General features: G+C 42.9%; 1 pseudogene; it reads right to left on the bottom strand.

The window, feature by feature from the left end:
• Positions 1-185: 185 nt before the first annotated feature.
• LOC136450993 (snRNA-activating protein complex subunit-like) lies at positions 186-4,285 on the bottom strand (annotated as a pseudogene).
• Between the last annotated feature and the right edge of the window lie 14,421 nt (positions 4,286-18,706).

The raw sequence follows: 18,706 nt of genomic DNA, 5'->3' as shown, positions 1-18,706 counted from the left end.
TGCTAATAATAAAACAAATTACAGAAGTCTTCAGTAATCCACGAGACGAATTTATTAAACCTATAGCACCACATTATCAAATCATAGCCTAATTAGACTTAAAAGATTCGTCTCGCAAATTAGTCACAAACTGTGAAATTAGTTATTTTTTAGTCTATATTTAATACTCCATGCATGTGTCCAAACATTCGATGGGATAGGAAGTAAAGAGAGAAAATAAACAAGACCTTGATAACTCCGCGTGGATTTCTTGCAGCCAAGAATGTACAGTCTAGTACAAACTATAGACTGTTTCCCGACAAAAAAAAGGAGAAACGTTACTCTTGGATGAAATCATATACAGTGTGAGGATATAGCAGTGTGCTGTCCTCCTTGTAATGGAGGTAGTAGGATTTGATGCAGAAGTAGCAGGGGTTGTTCAGAGCCCACTTATTGTCGACCGTCACCTTCGTCGCGAGATAGATCTGGCACACCGAGCACTTCTGCAACTGGAATGTCTGGAGAGGGTATTCCGCTTGGTTCTGTGTGTCATCTGGGTGGATCAACCTCATGTCCCTTATCACGATTGTGTGCTTGCAGTTGCCCTGAAAACGTGCAACAAGATATCAGAAAGAAACATGGTTGAACGATCTGATATCTTTGTTTTGCTGCCGGCCCCGTAGGGCTGCACCATGAATAATGCAGTGCAGTTAAAATTAGCAATGAGCAAACATGGAGAATCATACGCATTGCAGTTCAGATAATAAATGTTAGATTCCATAAAAAACATAGCATAAGAAAGCAACTTATAATCACATTCTATCCTTTTTATCTTTTTTTCTTGAAAGTAAATAAAGACAAGAACCAAGCCTGTCTGGTTAGCGCAATGTGCCATAAAGCACCCCTGCCCAATGTTTTCATATCTCATATTGTGATCGACAAACATTCAACTTCAACATATGAGATATGACAGCCAAATAAAAATTTTAATATAAAAGATCTGGAAAAACGAAGAAAATCAGATCCACCACACAAACTTTTCACCAAGGAAAATGAAATTATCTGAAACAGTAAGACAAAAGAAGATGAGAACCTGATGGCAGTAGAGGTACCCAGCACCAGGCCGGAAGTGCAGGTCACAGAAACGAGTCATTTGCATTTTTTCAGATTTAAATTCAGGCACGTTAGAAATACTAAAAAAACACTCAGCAAGTCCTTTTGCCGTTTCTTCAAAACACCAGATGTTATAGCATCCCACTTCTCTGCTACCTCATCACTGGAATTCTCAAGCCAATCTAGTATAGGCTTACTGTAATCAGTGGCAGAATAATGCCTTGTATCATTGTAGAACGTGTCCTGACATAGAAAGTGGAGATTCCAAAATTATCCACAGTTCTTCAAGAACAAATATCCAGAAACGTATTCAATTTTCAAAAAAGGAAAAGCATACCTCGATAAGGAAATAGCCAGAATGATCGTGTTGCCCAGCCACCTTCATCAGCTTCTCAGTCAAACAACAAATGTTGTCCCTCAGATCGATAAGGAATTGGCTTCCCAGCACAAGAAGTTCCTGGGACTGCAAGGCATGGTAGTGACCATAAAATTAAGGCCTTCACATTAACAATAAATATGTGTAACTGAAGGATAAGGTATACCTTAACAGAGGCATATGTCTTCTGATAAATTTCAACACAAAGAATTACTTCTGGATGAACCACAGGTCTGTGCTCGTCAGATCTTAAAGCTTTGTTCTGGGAACAAAATAGATTGTAAGACTAAAATTCCAAAGACAGGAGCTTGTGTAAATGGGTGCTAAGATGAACTGAGATGGTTCAAACCTTCCAAGGTGCACCGATTAGTTTAAGAGATCACGCTCAGATGATGACTTGGAACCTTTGGGCTTCACAGAATTGCCACTGAACCAAAGAATCATATTCATATAAAATTGTGGCAAGAGATAAAATGAAATAGACTTATTCATGGTGTCAAGTGCATAATGATAAAAACATGCAAAAGTTCTAATCTGTTCTAGAATCTTATTGCCAACTCATCATGGCTTGCATAATAACATTCCAGATTTGATCAAGAATAACTAAAAACCAACAAATAAGTATGTGCACTACTACACTAGAATCGTGATATATGATTGTTAACAATATGCAGTGATGGATTTTTAACGGCCTCACCTAAAAGAATGCAGCCTTGCTGCAAATTTGTCTTCGTCTTGCTTGACCTTGATTTGTACCCACTTCTCTGCTTTAGTAAGATAGCTTCCCTGATACATGGAAATAACAAAAAGATATAATTATGCAAAAACATAAAATTTTTTTTACAGAGGTGGCATATGTACTTCAACGTTAAATGACAGAAATCGCAGGCTCCACTTGCATAGAAGAATATAAAGGATACAGATACTAATACAAAAATAGACCTAATCTTCAATAAAAGCATACCTTACAATTTAACTTGTGAATATTGCATCTATTACAGTAACAACAAACTATAGCATTTACATCTACCATGGACTTGTGGTTTCTAGTGTCTTCAGATTTACAGATTAGGAGTAACTGCAAAATTAATTTTCGTAGCCAGATGGCTGTGTTACCTAAATAGACTAGTCCTATATGCATTTGTATCAGTGACAAGGGACATGGATGAATGGATTAATCAGCAATAGCACCTTACTCAAATACAGGTTACATGTATAATGAACATAATTCGTTCAGGATGGAGAAAAATTAATGTAACAATTCTGCAGCTGCGTTAGAAGAATTCTCAAACAATTGCTGTTAACAAAAACAAAAGGTGGTCAAAAGACATAGACGTACATGTAAAATCTCTGCTCGAACCTCTCTATCAAAATGTCTGCCTCTCTTTTTGCCCTTCCTACATGTTGTTTGTCCGTTAGTTCCCTCTGGAACAATTGACATACCATCAACAGGTGATTCAGAGGCACCATTTTCAGCTGGTGGATTTGAAGGCATCATTCCATTTCCCTCACTACCTTCTGGTTCAAATGGTACAATTGACATGTCAATAGCTGATCCATGGCGCTCTCCTTCGACCGGAGAATCTAGTGTGATGGTTCCAGTTTTCCCCTTTCTGCATCTGGCTTTTGCCTTTTTGCCTCTGGGCTTGCCATTGCTGCTTTGTGGTTCATTTAATACGGCCGCCACATCTTCAGCAGGCAATCCAGAGCTCTCTCTTTCAGCCGATGGGCTTAGTGTGAGGGCCTCATTTGTAGGTGTTGGATTCGCTGACATTCTGTATATGGCAAATCCAAGGATACATCAGATTCTAACAGCCAAATAACACATCATGAGAAAGAGACTGGACACAAATGCCAAAATGACTGGCATTAAAACCCTGTTTGGATCCACCAGCTAATAGTTATCTGCTAAAAATTAGCTGGGTGGATCCAAATGAACCTAGCTAAAAGGTCAACTGATTGTTAGCTGGGCACCCATCTAACAATTATCTCACTAGCTATCCCAAGTCCCAACTCATCTAATAGCAGCTAATAGATTGCAAAAAGGCACTATTGTTCTCTCACCTACTTCTATCCACATGCCCTACCAATAGCAAATGGAAAAGGAAGGAAATTATAGACAAAATCACTAATGCATCCACCTTTTAGCTAGTGGAATCAAACAATACCAAGCTAATAGGTAGCCAGCTAATATTAGCTGTGAACTATTAGCTGCTAATGAAGGTCCTATGCCAATGTTGCATCTATGACTTGCCTAAATGACCATAACAACATAACAAATGAACCACAAAGTGGACCAACCAGCAATGGTCAAAGCAGCCACTTACCCTCCATCAAGTGTTTGATCCTCTGATTGTGGCTGAGTGCCAGAATCGGAGTCCTAGAAAGAAAGAAAAAAACATCAAAGCTTCAAATGAAAATGCAATCCAAAACAAAGTGATTAAAGGAAGCTGATTATCAGTAGAGGCGACCTCCATAGCCTCCTGGAGGGCGCGCTCCACCAACTCCTCCTCAGAGAGCACCTTGAGCTCATCGACACTGCAAAAACACATCCACACATTAATAGGCACAGGGAAAAGGATTGTTACTTCGACACAACAGAATGAATCATGGGATTACCAAAGCTCATCGTCGAATTCGTCGCCGGGGTCTCCCAATTCGTCTTCCAAGGCCTGGATACAAACGAAAGAGGAGGGAATCATACCCAAGGCTCTGGGGGAAATATAAAGGTTGGTTAGGGTTTTAGAATAGTTGCAAGCAGGCTCGGTTCGCACCTGGAGCTCGTGCAGGGCGGAGGACATGAACTCTGGTACGGTGGAGATGGGCCCCACCATGAAGGGGACGAACTGTTAGGATAATAGGCATTTTTCATGTCATTTTAATTTCATAAATTAACAGCATGATGATGATATATAAAGAATTATTAATCATTGAAATCATGATATCGATTATATCCATGATAAAAATGCATGCTAGATCATATATCATGTGAAACATATGAAGATCATGAAACATAACAAAGAGAAACACATGGAAAGATATATATTTCATATCTGCAACAAGCATAAAGCTACATACGAAACAACAGGACTGTAAACAGGAAACACATACGTAGAGCATATATCTAGCAGGAACAGACATAAGATATCTTATGAACTGACATAACTGAACATATGAAATAAACTGATGAACTACTGAAACATGTAGAACGTAAAACAGAGAGAAGATGAAACGATCATACCCTCCCATCCGCAATTCCGAAGTTCCAACAACTTCCCTCGACATGCTGTAGAAGAAGAAGGTGTTCCCTCCGTCAGCGATCGGGAAGAAGACGACGTATGGTGACTGGTGACGGCGGCTCTTCGGGTAGTCGCGTAGACGCTCCCCAAAAACCTAATTGCCGATCCCCCGTGCAAGGTCCCGAACGACAAGGGCTTCGAAGGCACCTGCCCTCTCGCTCCACCGTGCGAGCAGAGTTACGAGATGAGGAAAGCCATCAAGCAACTGAATCAATCTTCCAGAATGCGTGTGTTCTCTCTTTAACTGGAGTTGAAAGACTCGCAGGGAAATCGGAGAGGCATGCGTTGGGAAGACAGAGAGACCCCGGGAGATCAGGAGTCAGGCCGACTTTTAGTTGAAACTCCCGTGGTTAGTGGGTGCTAAAAAGTTAACACGCCACGCCCCGCCCCGAGCCCGAGCCCGAGCCCGACCGGCGGCGGCGGCGGCGCGCGCGCACGTGTGGCACACTTTTGTCCGTTTCTCAACCTCTCAAATTAGACGGATTAATTTCAATCATTTAAGTTGAGTCAACGTCCTTTTAACTTCCAATCCGGTACAAATAATAATACCCACAATTACAAGCCATAGAGTTATTGATTTATTAAATATATAAATGGGCCTAGCCCATAATAAATCTAATAATCCCCACCAAACTCTAGGGTTTGTAACTGTATAGTTCCAGAATCACAATTCTTTGATATACTAGTGTTTTGATGGAGACTGTTAAGTTGAACATCTACCTAGAATAAGAGTTTCACTCAGTCACAACTGAACAATGGACTATACCTTGAATTGACAGTTTTGTGTGAGGTGAGATTCACTCAAATCCTTCGCTGGTACTAGGTTGCAACAAGCATCCCCGCTGTTTGAAGCATATAAGTCACACTTCTATGCCTTTCATGAGTGTTTAGGGATAACCCAGATCCCATAGACTATGACTAGCAGTCTGACTCATATAGGTGTACTTCTCAAAAGATATTCTGTAGGACAACATCTCATCTTTATAAGACTCTCGAAATACATTAAGGTAAATACCATCCTGCCTTACAGAAAGAAAGATATGCATCAGAGATAGGTTCGTAGGGAACTTTCCTCTCAATCTACTTATAGCTTGTTTCACCACTCTACTTCACGGGATCTCCGATCACATAGAGCAGGTTACCACTATAGTAGACTTTCACATGGGTCTCATACCCATCTCTCTCGATGCACTTTCTATCATATTTCGTGACAGTCCCTTAGTGAATTGATCTGCCAGATTATTCGACGTGTGGACATAGTACAACGTTATAACTCCGGAGGTTTTCAACTTTCTGACAGTCTTTAATCTTCTTTGAACATGCCTTGTGGACTTCATATTATTCCTGGAACTATTGACCTTTGTGATCACAGTCTGGTTGTCACAGTTCATTGAGATAGCCGGTATCGGTTTTTCAACTATCGGTAAATCCAACAGGAAATCACGAAGCCACTTGGCCTCAGCTCCAGCAGTGTCCAATGCAGTGAGTTCTGCTTCTATTGTAGACTTCGTTAAGATAGTCTGCTTGCAAGACTTCCAGGAAACAGCTTCACCTCCAAGCAGAAACACATATCCACTCGTGGCATAAAGCTCATCAGCATCAGAAATCCAGTTGGCATCACAATAGCCTTCCAACACTTTTGGATGTCCGGTATAATGAATACCATAAGTCATAGTACCTTTCAGATAACGCAACACTCTCTCAAGAGCACGCCAGTGATCATCTCCCGAGTTTGACACAAACCGGCTCAGCTTGCTCACAGCATATGAGATGTCAGGCCTTGTCGCACTTGCAAGTTACATGAGTGAGCCAATGATCTGAGAGTATGTTAGTTGATCCCTAGCTATTCTTTGATTTTTCCTTAATAGCACGCTAGGATCATAAGGCGTGGGAGCAGGATCACAGTCACTAAAACCAAAGCGACTTAATACCTTTTCCACATAGTAGGATTGTAACAGAGTTACCCCACCATCACCTTCTTTAATAAGCTTGATGTTTAAAATAACATTAGCTTCTCCCAAATTTTTCATTTCAAAATTGCTCGACAGAAGTTTCTTTACTTCCTTAATCACATTGAGATTTGATCCAAAGATCAGGATGTCATCAACATATAGGCACAGCATAACAGCTTCACCCCCACCATATCGATAATACACACACGTGTCAGCTTCATTCATAAAGAAACCGTTAGATGTTAAAGTATTATCAAACCTTTCATGCCATTGCTTAGGTGCTTGTTTTAGGCCATATAATGATTTTAACAACCTACACACCTTGTTCTCTTGACCATTCGCAATGAACCCTTCTAGCTGATCCATATAGGTCTCCTCTTCTAACTCTCCATTCAGAAAAGCTGTCTTAACATTCATCTGATGAATGATAAGACCATAAGAGGCAGCCACGGCAATTAAGATGCAAATTGTAGTCAATCGAGCAACTGGTGAATAGGTGTCAAAGAAATCTTCACCCTCTTTTTGGGTATATCATTTGGCCACAAGCCTTGCCTTGTACCTCTCAATTGTACCATCAGGCCTAAGTTTTTTCTTAAAAATCCATTTGCAACCTATAGGTTGACACCCATAAGGACGGTCAACGACCTCCCAAGTTCCATTAGATATAATAGAATCCATCTCACTCCTTACTGCTTCCTTCCACAAGTCAGCATCAGGAGAAGAATATGCCTCTCTAATGGTGGTTGGTATGTCTTCCACAAGGTACACTAAATAGTCATCACTAAAGAATTTTGCAACCCTCTGTCTCTTACTCTTTCGAGTGACTATAGTGTCATCCTCCTTAGGGATGTATACATGAGATTCTTCAGCATGATCTACTAGAATAGACAGTTCATGTTCATGGGGAATTAGTCTCATGACTTGTTTCACTAGGTGTATTCTTCATTAGGAATTCATTCTCAAAGAATGTAGCGTCTCTGGATTCTATGATTGTATCAACATACATATCAGGAACTTCAGACTTTATAATTAAGAACCTATACCCAATGCTATGAAAGGCATAGCCAAGGAAAATACAATCAACAGTTTTAGGCCCAAGTTTACACTTTTTGTTGATTGGCACATTTACTTTAGCCAAGCAACCCTAAGTGTGCAAATATGAGAGATTTAATCTTCTCTTTTTCCATTCCTCAAATGGTGTGATCTCTTTGTTCTTTGTTGGAACTCTGTTCAGGACATGACATGCTATCAAAATCGCCTCACCCCACCATTCCTTGGATAATCCCGCTGTACTCAACATGGCATTCACTAACTCTATTAGAGTGCGGTTTTTCCTTTCAGCAATCCCATTGGATTGTGGTGAGAATAGCGGTGTCCTCTCATGAACAATACCATGTTCCACACAGAACTCATCGAAAACATTAGAGAAATATTCTCCACCTCGATCGGACCTTAACCACTTTATTTTCCTCTCAAGTTGATTCTCAACTTCAGCTTTATAGGTCTTAAAATAATTAAACGCTTCATCTTTTGTTTTTAAGAGATACACATAGCAAAACCTGGTGGAGTCATCTATAAACGTGAGGAAGTATCTTTTACTGCCTTTAGTCAAAATTCCATTCATTTCGCATAAATCAGAATGGACAAGTTCTAGAGGTGCTAAATTCCTCGCCTCAGCAGCCTTGTGAGGCTTGTGGGGTTGTTTTGATTCAACACATACATGGCACTTAGACTTTTTGACCAAATTGAATTTAGGAATTAAATTTAGATTTGCTAACCGCATAAGACAGTCAAAACTTTCATGACAGAAACATGAATGCCATAAATCCGACTCATCAGAAATATTAACATAATTCACCATTTTATTACACACATCATGCAGTGATAAAGCGGAACAAGCCTCTGCAATCATATCCTTTACCAACAAAGGAACCATGTTTCGACACAACACATTTATTCGACTCTAGAACAATTTTGTAGCCATCTCGACATAGCATAGACGCACTAACAAGATTCTTCTTGATAGAAGGCACATGTTGCACGCTCTTTAATGGCACCGTCTTTCCCAAAGTAAACTTCAGAATGACCGTACCAACACTAAGAACATGAGCACACGACCCATTTCCCATCAACAAGGCGCCAGACCTCTCGACCTAGTAGGAAGAAAACAGAGAAACATCAGCACACACATGAATATTTGCACCACTATCCATCCACCACTCAGGTGAATTACATACTGAAAGAACAAATGGTAAAGAATTACCATACCTAGATGCTCCTTCTCCAGTATCAGTAGTGACAACATTTGCTGATTTCTTTTCCTGCTTGAACTTGCGCTCAGGGCACTCACTTGCCTAGTGCTGTTCACTACCACAAACAAAGCAGCCTCCATCTCTCTTGTTGTTGTTCTTCTTTTTAAACTGTGCTATTTAAACAGGCTTAGTTGTGTTCTCTTGCTTGTTCTGGTTTTTCTTCTTTTTATACTTGCGGAATCTAGAGTTTCTCTTCTGTACCACATTAGCAGTAGAGGTCTCAACACTCTTTCCATTGTCTTTTGCTCTCGCTCTCTCCTCAACATCAAGAGTACCAATGAGCTCTTCAACATTGAACTCCTGTCTCTTATGTTTGAGTGAGGTAGCAAAGTCCTTCCAAGAAGGTGGTAACTTGGCGATTATACCGCCAACCACAAACTTGTTAGGTAAGACACATGGAAAGAGTTCAAATTCCTTAGCTAGTGCCTGAATCTCATGAGCCTGTTCCACTACAGATCGGTTCTCAACCACCTTGTAGTCATACAGCTGCTCCATGAGGTACAGCTCGCTACCAGCATCGGTAACTCCAAACTTTCCCACAAGTGCATCCCATAGCTCTTTCCCTGTAGGAAGGATGATATAGCTTTTCTGGAATTTTGGATCAAGTGCGCTAATCACTGTACCTCAAAAGAGGTTGTCATCAGCCTTAAACTTAGCCTCATCCTCAGGAGGCAAGTTAGTAGGTTTGCCATCAGAGATATGATAACATGACATTGCGGTGAGCCACAATTCCATCTTAGCTCTTCAAATCAAGAAGTTTTTACCATCAAAAGGATCAGGCTTTAACACAACAGCAAAACCTCTGACAGAAAAATGCCTAAAATTAGGTTTTTAGATTGTTAGGATAATAGGCAATTTCCATGTCATTTTAATTACATAAATTAACAGCATGATGATGACATATAAAGAATTATTAATCATTAAAATCATGATATCGATTATATCCATGATAAAAATACATGCTAGATCATATATCATGTGAAACATATGAAGATCATGAAACATAACAAAGAGAAACACATGGAAAAATATATATTTCATATCTGCAACAAGCATAAAGCTACATATGAAATAACAGGACTATAAACAGGAAACACATACGTAGAGCATATATCTAGCAGGAACAGACATAAGATATCTTATGAACTGACATGACTGAACATATGAAATAAACTGATGAACTACTGAAACATGTAGAACGTAAAACAGAGAGAACATGAAATGATCATACCCTCCCATCCGCAATTCTAAAGTTCCAGCAACTTCCCTCGACATGCCATAGAAGAAGAAGGTGTTCCCTCCGTCAGCGATTAGGAAGAAGACGACGTATGGTGACTGGTGACGGCGGCTCTTCGGGCAGTCACGTAGACGCTCCCCAAAAACCTGATTATCGATCCCCTGTGCAAGGTCCCAAACGACAAGGGCTTCGGAGGCACCTGCCCTCTCGCTCCTCCGTGCGCGCAGAGTTATGAGATGAGGAAAGCCATCAAGCAACTGAATCAATCTTCCGAAATGCGTGTGTTCTCTCTTTAACTGGAGTTGGAAGACTCGCAGGGAAATCGGAGAGGCATGCGCTGGGAAGACAGAGAGACCCTGGGAGATCAGGAGTCAGGCCGGCTTTTAGTTGAAACTCCCATGGTTAGTGGGTGCTAAAAAGTTAACACGCCCTGAGCCCGAGCCCGGCCCGGCCGGCGGCGGCGGCGCGCGTGCGCGTGGCACGCCTTTGTCCGTTTCTCAACTTCTCAAATTAGACGGATTAATTCCAATCATTTAAGTTGAGTCAACATCTTTTTAACTTCCAATCCGGTATAAATAATAATACCCACAATTACAAGCCATAGAGTTATTGATTTATTAAATATATAAATGGGCGTAGCCCATAATAAATCCAACACGAACACCGGGCCGCCCAGAGCGAAGGGCACGCCCTGCCGCTCATCGGCGGTGGAGCTCGCGGCTCCCTCTCCGTCGCCCGCCATCACCACGACGACGCTTCTCTTCCTAGTCGATGATGTACACTGTTGACAACTTGGTAGTGCCGCCCACCTAGAACTAGGAGCCTGGTGGTGAGCATAGGACCTGATGGGACACAGGCGCCGCGCACTGGCCTCGTCGTGCCCTTGCCGCGTCGCGCGTCGTGCGTCGGCTTCCCCTGATCGACACGCTCGTGGTGGAGCACCGACGTACGCCCCGGCGGCCCTGAACCACCTCCCTCCTCGTCCTACCCAGCGCCCACACGCCGTCACGCCGATCGGTCGCCGCCACCGTCGCCACACGCGCGAATCGTCGTGATCCCGGTCTCCGCTAGTGCCCCTCTCGGACTGTGCCTTACGGTGAATGGGCCCAAGTTATGGGTCTTTGTTTTGTGGGGTCTACGTGTGCATTTGGTTTCATGGCCTATTTCTAGTGTGGCTACGATCCTCGGAAGCTTAGTTCTAGCAGCATGGCTATAATCTAAGCCTGGGAAGCTTTACCCTGTTTCCAACAAGCAATCGCTAGTTGTTTGATTTCTTGTATTGTCGAAGCATGGCTAGCAAATGGCTCTATTTGGTTGCCTGGTTTGTTTCGCGCAGAATCGGTTACCCCTTTTGAGCATCGAACATGTGGTGCTCATCCTTGGTGAGCAGTAGGATGAGCACGGCGCGGCAGCCATCACCACGCCGAGGACGGTGGGCATCACCACGGCGAGCATGGCGAGCATGAGGGTAGCCCAGAGGCAGTGAGCACAGAGCGGCAGCCATCACCACAGTGGTCCGCAGCCTACCACTCACGACGCACGACACTTGTTCTTGGGTTTCGTTCGTGGTTTCTTTGGCTTCTTGGGTTTCGTTCGTGGCTCCATGGGCTTCGTTCTGAATGGTTCAGGAGCTTGCCAAGTCCGGATCCAGCAAGAGGCCGGCGAGTGACCGCTACGCACGCGTCGTCTTCATCGTTCACGACCGGCGTCTTCCCCTTGCGGCAACGCTCATTCTCCGCCTAGTCGTGTAACTCTGGTGTTACAATCTTGTTTAGCACCATGATTTAGGTCTAAGTAAAATTTTTGAAACGAGTTTCTCGGATTTTTTATTTAAAACATACTTGAAATGTTAAGCGAATCCTGTATGACTCAGTTTTGGGGACTCAAATACATGTCCAAGTTAAGTTACTCAGTGCGTAAAGATATTTAGGAATATCGGGCAACAATTCTAGCCAATAGATATCGAACGGTTTGTTCTATTAGATTAAGCATAAAAAACAACTTTTATAAATAAAAAAGCCATTAATAAATAGAACGATATATATATTGCCTAGATATTACTAATTGTCTAAATTAGTAAACTGACAAAAAATTGGAAGTTAGAATAATATAAATTATAAACAGGAAAAATTATATTATTAGTAAGGTATGAACATAGTGAATATGTTGGTATGCTTGTTCGAGTGTCAGTGTGATGTTTGTTAGTTAAAAATAAATAGGAACGAAACAAAAATAAATAGGAATGAAACAAAAACAAAAACGAAAATGCCGCTGGCCACTCGTTTTACCTACCTCGCGCCTACCCGCGTCCTCTGCTGTTGCGTTCAATCGGTGGTTCGTCCACAGCGAGGACGGGACGTCTCCCTGCCCTGTGTTGTCGCGAGACATCGGTGGTACGTTCCCCTTGCTCGAAATCAATCAGCTCTGGTTTATTAGCGTCGCGCCGCGGTGTCGGCCCCGTCGCCGTGTATGCTGGTTTGATTGCCACCACTGAGCCTGTCTTTAATGCTTGTGTCGCTTTTCCCTGCCCCTGTCTGTCTCTGTCTCTGATTTCTCTTTCGAGTCGAGCACCAGCTTTGGTTATGTCCGCCGTCGTCAGTTTCCCCCAGCGATGCTCCTCCTCCCTTTTTTCTGCTGCCGTAGGGAGGCGCCCCCGCCCTGCTCGCTTGCTCTCTCACTCAGCTCCTCTCCGCTGCTTGCCTAGCACCGACGTCACCGGTCCCTTTCCCCCATCCTGCCTCGTGCGCGCGCGAGCCCCGTGGCCCGCGCCGGACCCGCTGCTCCGCGGCGTTGCCCTCCCAGGCACCTCTTCCGCATGCCGTAGCTCCACGGCGCCACATGCATCTTCGCCCTGCTTCTCCCCCACGCTGTCGTTCACCGCATCACCGCTGCCCCTTCGCGTGTGCGTGCGCTTGCGCGCAAGCTCCGTAACCCCGCCTCCCTTTTCCTTGTTCTGGAGCCACAATTCGTGCCCTCCAAGGCGCCCCGCCACGCTCCTCCACCAGCGTAGCCTCGCCCGGACGTCACCAACGTCTCCGTGGCCAAGCCGTCCGCCGCCGGTCCCTCACGAGCGCACCTGGGTCGTGTTGTCGTGCCTCTTCCCCTCCATTGCCGCTGCCCTGCAGCACCCGCCTAGGGCCGAGCCCGCCGACGCCCCACGCGCCGCCCGCCCGTCGTTTCCCTTCACATGCGCGCGTGAGCGCACAGGTCCCACGGTCGTGCTGGAGCACCGTCCCTTCCGCGCTCTTTCCCCAGCCCCATTGTGTCCCCTTAGCGCCGGAACCGCAGCGCCATCACCGCCACTACAGTCATACCATGGCGTCCGGTGCCGGCCCTTCCCCGCGCGAGCGCACACGTACCCCCCATCCTACGCTAGGCCCGCTGCTCCTTGGCCGCGCCCGTGCCCGCAGTGCTGCCCTGTTGCTCCACGGCTCCTCCTCCACCGTCGTCCGCGCTGGGCGCAACTGCCTAGCCGCCGGCTGACCACAGCTGCTCGCCTCCTGCCGCTAGCCTCGACGAGTCAGCGCACACCATGGCCACCGGTGCCAAGGAGCTTGCTTCGCCAACCGCCGTGCCCCGCAACCACCCCGATGAGCCGTGGTTGCTACCACGTGGCAACGCACTCCTCCCCCCGCACGTGCCGCCGTTGCGCAGCCACCACGCCGGGATACGCCGTTCCCGCCACCAATCGGTGCTCCCCTGTCTGTCCTCTGCTTTTGAGGATGAAGAGAAGGGTAAGAATCGAAGTTGAATTTTTGTTCAGGGTTCTAGGTGCAAAATACGTGACTCATTTGAATAGTGCTCTGGATCTCGGGTTAAATAAGGACAAACGCAGGGTCGTTTTTGTGAGATTGCCAGGTCGGTTGGGCAGGCCGTGCGTGGGCTGGCTTGCTGGGCCGCTTGCGCTCGCGTGCTGGGCCGACCTGTGGCCGTCGTGCCTGGGCTGCCCGCGCCGCGCGCTGGACTGGCCTGCTCGGCGCCCCGCCTGGGCCGTTCGTTGGTCTAGCTTGCTGCGCGCCTAAATAGTCCACGTGGGCCGCTGGCCTCCTGGGCTATGTGCGCGTGGTTCGCTTTGGGCCGAGGACTTTGGCGCCGGCCCTTTTCAATTTGTAGAGCAATTTCTAATTTAGCTTACAAGGTAAATTTGTAAATTTAAAATAAAATTGTATAGGTATCCAAAAATAATAAAACTAATTTTGTTAAGTTTCTAAAATTATGATCTATCTGATAGTATATTTTGTTCACATAGTCTGATAATATTTTTGGAAGCTATATAATTAAATTGAGATATTTAATATTGTAAAAATATAAAATTGTAGGAATTTTTGTGATAAATCGGTGATAGTGTTAGCTCTAAAATTTTTACAGTAAATTACTAATATTATTAGCTGCTCACTGTAATTTTTATAGCTCCAGAGTAATTAGTTCGCTTGGTAGATAATGATGCCCTATTTCGAATAAAGATTAAATCGATAGAATGAAATAACGAAACAACGGGGTTTGTATAACTGAAATACTATTTGGAAAATGACGCCTTTCTTGACGATGTTGATACATAGATTAGTACGTTAGTTATTAGAGCTAGCTTGTTAGGTCGCAGTATGTACTCTGTTTAAGAGTTGTTGTTGTCGTGTTAATTAACTATTACATCATCTCTGTATTGCATTGCATATCATAATAGGAACAACGACGGTGAATCGATGGTATCAACTGGAGTACCTAAAAAGATGGTGCCAAGGATCGTGTCGCCAAAATGGAAAGCTAACTTCTGATTAAATCTTACCCAGACAAGCGCGGTGCATAACCCCTACTTTTTTGCACTTTAAATTATATTTGTGCATTAAATTTTTAGGAGTTGAATGAAACCCACTTGCATAAATATATCTTTATCCTATGAGTCTTACTAGTATGATAGGATCGTGTAGATTGCTATGCTACATGACTCCGGTAGAAATCGAGTGATTGTCTGTCAGTCATGAGATATAGGAAATATATTATTATATTATTATCACTTAGAAAATATAAATGGTGGAAAGGAAAATAGTAACCGGGCAGGGATATAGTTTAGGTATTGGTGGGTGTAAGAGGTTGTGTCGTGCGGCCAACGGGACATAGCTTGGTTACACTGCTTTCTCTGTCTGTGTCGATTAAGGACTGGCCATTGCATAAGACGCTAGGCAAGTCACAGATTTATTATCCCAAGCACATACTTGTGTATGGGCGCTGGAAAGACTTGTTACTCTCTTGTTATGGGTTCTGACTCTTTTTGGACTGACTGTCTTGGTGGTTTTTAGGTTAGGAGGTCCTTGCACCGCACTGAGTCCGGGACTCAGGGGCGGAGGCTTCCTAGTTTGGACGGGGACCTGAACCCCGTGACAGGAGGGTAGTGGGTTGGTTCTGCTTGTGCCTAGGGTACAAGCGGGGTGTGTATTTTAGGGTATCCAGCTGGGGACATTAATTCATGAATCGCCGCCGTGTCGGTACGACTTGTCTTAACTCTAGCATCGTAGTAAAAACTGAAAGATGAAAGATGAAAAAATGAACTCTGATTGCTTATCATCGGCTTAAAAGTAGTACATGTGTTTACATAGAATGGTTAGTTAATGAACTAATGCACTGCTAATAAAAATCAAATATAAGAACGCACATTTAGTAATGCTTCCTGCAGATGCAATAAACCCACAAGTCAGATAGCCTTGCATATTCTTGGAGTCTTTTCTTTCCTCCTGTCGGGTAAGTCTTGCTGAGTATAATTGAGTACTCAGGGTTTTATTTCTACCTGTTGCAGGTGACAGGTGGATGCTAGGGCTGACCCTTGTGTGGATTCCTCCTGATGGGCTCAGAGAGGATTTTCTTTATGTTGCGATCATAGTTTTTATTTATAACTCTCACTAAATGTTTTTATAAATAAAAGTTTATAATTTGTTGTCATAGTTTACATATCAATGCTTCATCATGCCATTAATAGATAATTATTTCCGCTGTAATTCTGATCACATGTGTATATTCCGCTGTTATATTAAATTATTCATAACTCTGATAATATGGTTACATTCCGCTGTTATAATAATAAATATTATACTCTGATATTGTATTAAAAGTGATGTAAGAAATAGTTAAGAATGATGTAAGCTTTATTCTCTCATTTGTGATCCTGATGAAAAAATATGAATTTTCGGGTTCTCCCTTAGGATGTGTCCGACGGAATGAACGATGGGAGTGTTCAATCGGGGCACGGATGGCTAGTCCTAGTCAAGGGGGCTCTTTGCGGCTAACCAAACGTGTTAAAATTAGCTCCTGGGAACTAGGCTAGGGATTGATCATACAACCAAATATACCCTATGTGACCAAACAGCATTGCTTAGCCCAATTTGAGGTGGACACCAAACAAAGGCGTCGTTTTCTCATTTTAATTTATTTTTTGTAGAAATAGTTCTTCGAACCAAAATATCAGAAATAATATACCTCCCTCGCCAATTGAAACAGTGATATGTAAATATCGTTGTTTTAGTTTGAGATTTATTAAAATTTCCATATGAAATGGCGAAATAGTGGGCTCACCGTTAATCTTAGGGATGCAACTGACATTGATAATTCTCCTATTCGAATTTGAATTTTAAAAATGGAGAAAGGTGTGAATTATAATCATGGAGAAATGTGTGGATACAGTTAATCCAAATTTGATTTGTATGCAGATGCAAGTAGGATATAGAATTGGTAAAATCAAATGAATACGGATTATCCAAGGCCTATATAAAATAGTCAACTATTTTAAAAAGTCTACGTGTTCAACGCTTTAAGGCCCTGTTCGCTCGGAGGAATTTAGAGGAATCTGGATGAATCTGGAGGAATTTGTGAGAGCATAAACAGTGATTTTCAGCCATGAACAGTGAATTCTGGCTCGTTTTTGCACCAGCCGAACGGCACCTAAGAGTCCAAGGCCTATATAGAATAGTCAACTACTTTAAAGAGTCTACATGTTCAACGTTTTAAAAGCAAGTACTGTAAAGAGTTGTAAGTGGGCCATATATTGATGTGGATAAGAGGGGAGATGAGAGATGAGAAAAGTGAGTTGTAAGTTCACAGTCGGCTTGTATGCATACAAACCAAGAAACTTTATAAGAGAGACAAATAAACCATGTATAAATAATGAAGATGTTACTACTATATGACTAGACTGAGAGATCAATGGACTGCAAAGATCCATACGGCCAGTAATAGGCTACATCATTAGTTTTGCTCTAAGTCTAGCTACCCCCTACAAGTATTATTTTGTAGCCATCTTCACAACATGTATCATGTATGTCTAGTTATCTTGGCTCTTACAAATTATGAGACATGGTGGCTAAGACTAAAACAAGTTATGTGTTCTGCTATTGCTTTACGACTCCGGTTATGGATTGATTCTCATCATAAAAAGACACGCGTCACCTTTTTTCAAAAAGCTATCCATGCACGAAAATTATCGGGCATATATATTAATAAAGAAGAAGCATCATACAATAAAAATACATAAAAAACCAGCCATACGGTGAAAGCAACAACATGACAACCACCGCAATAAAAACCACACGTAACTATGTCTTATCTAATTATTCAAGTCCATTTTTGCTCTGACATCGATCCAACTGAGTAATCTATATTCACAACTGAATTTATTTAACATCCACTTCGCTACGAATCCGACAAAAGAAAATGAATTAGAATATGAAGAAAGCATTATCCTCTATGATTTTGTCCATTTTCATCCCCAACTACACGCATTAATGGTGACTTATCGCATGCCACGTGTCATTTTCTTATGCTTCTCGACTTATGATTCAGCGAGCTATGATGCGTGCTCCAAGGTCAACATAGTTTTAGAAGCTAATTGTTGTCCGTACAAACTTGTCTGATGATAAAATTTACACGAAAATTGGATACCGTGATGGTATCTACAACTTTATAAAGTAACTTTTTTTTATTTTAATCCATATAGGTACCAAAATAGTTATTACGAAGGTCGATGTCTTTCTGTGAACTAAGTGTAGCTTAGCCATATTTGTGATTAAACTTATTCACGTCGACTTGACACGAATTTTTATATATTTTTTCTAAAATTATTATAAAATTTAGTGATGCCATTATTTTCGGTACTGGGCCTGCAGGGAATTTCTAAAAGCTGTTTGACGCAGTCAGGCACTCGCGCTCAGGGCTGAGCACAACAGGACTAGGATTCAACCACAACACCACAATAGGCGAACGTAAGAGATAGGGAGAATGTCCTCTCTTTTCTCAAGACCGGGTCCCCATTTCTATTTTGTTGACAAAACACGCTATGTAATGAGAGAACCGGCGACGGCGGCAAGCAATCCAACATACTAGAGAGGAGACAGTGCTCCAGACTTCGTTATCACACACTCGCAGACACTTCCTCTGTCGTTCTTTACGTTATTTTA

Source organism: Miscanthus floridulus, chromosome 5 (genome assembly GCF_019320115.1).
Source record: "Miscanthus floridulus cultivar M001 chromosome 5, ASM1932011v1, whole genome shotgun sequence".
Classification (NCBI taxonomy): Eukaryota; Viridiplantae; Streptophyta; class Magnoliopsida; order Poales; family Poaceae; genus Miscanthus; species Miscanthus floridulus.
The sequence above is the reverse complement of the archived record's forward strand: the minus strand, read 5'-3'. Positions and strand labels throughout refer to the sequence as shown.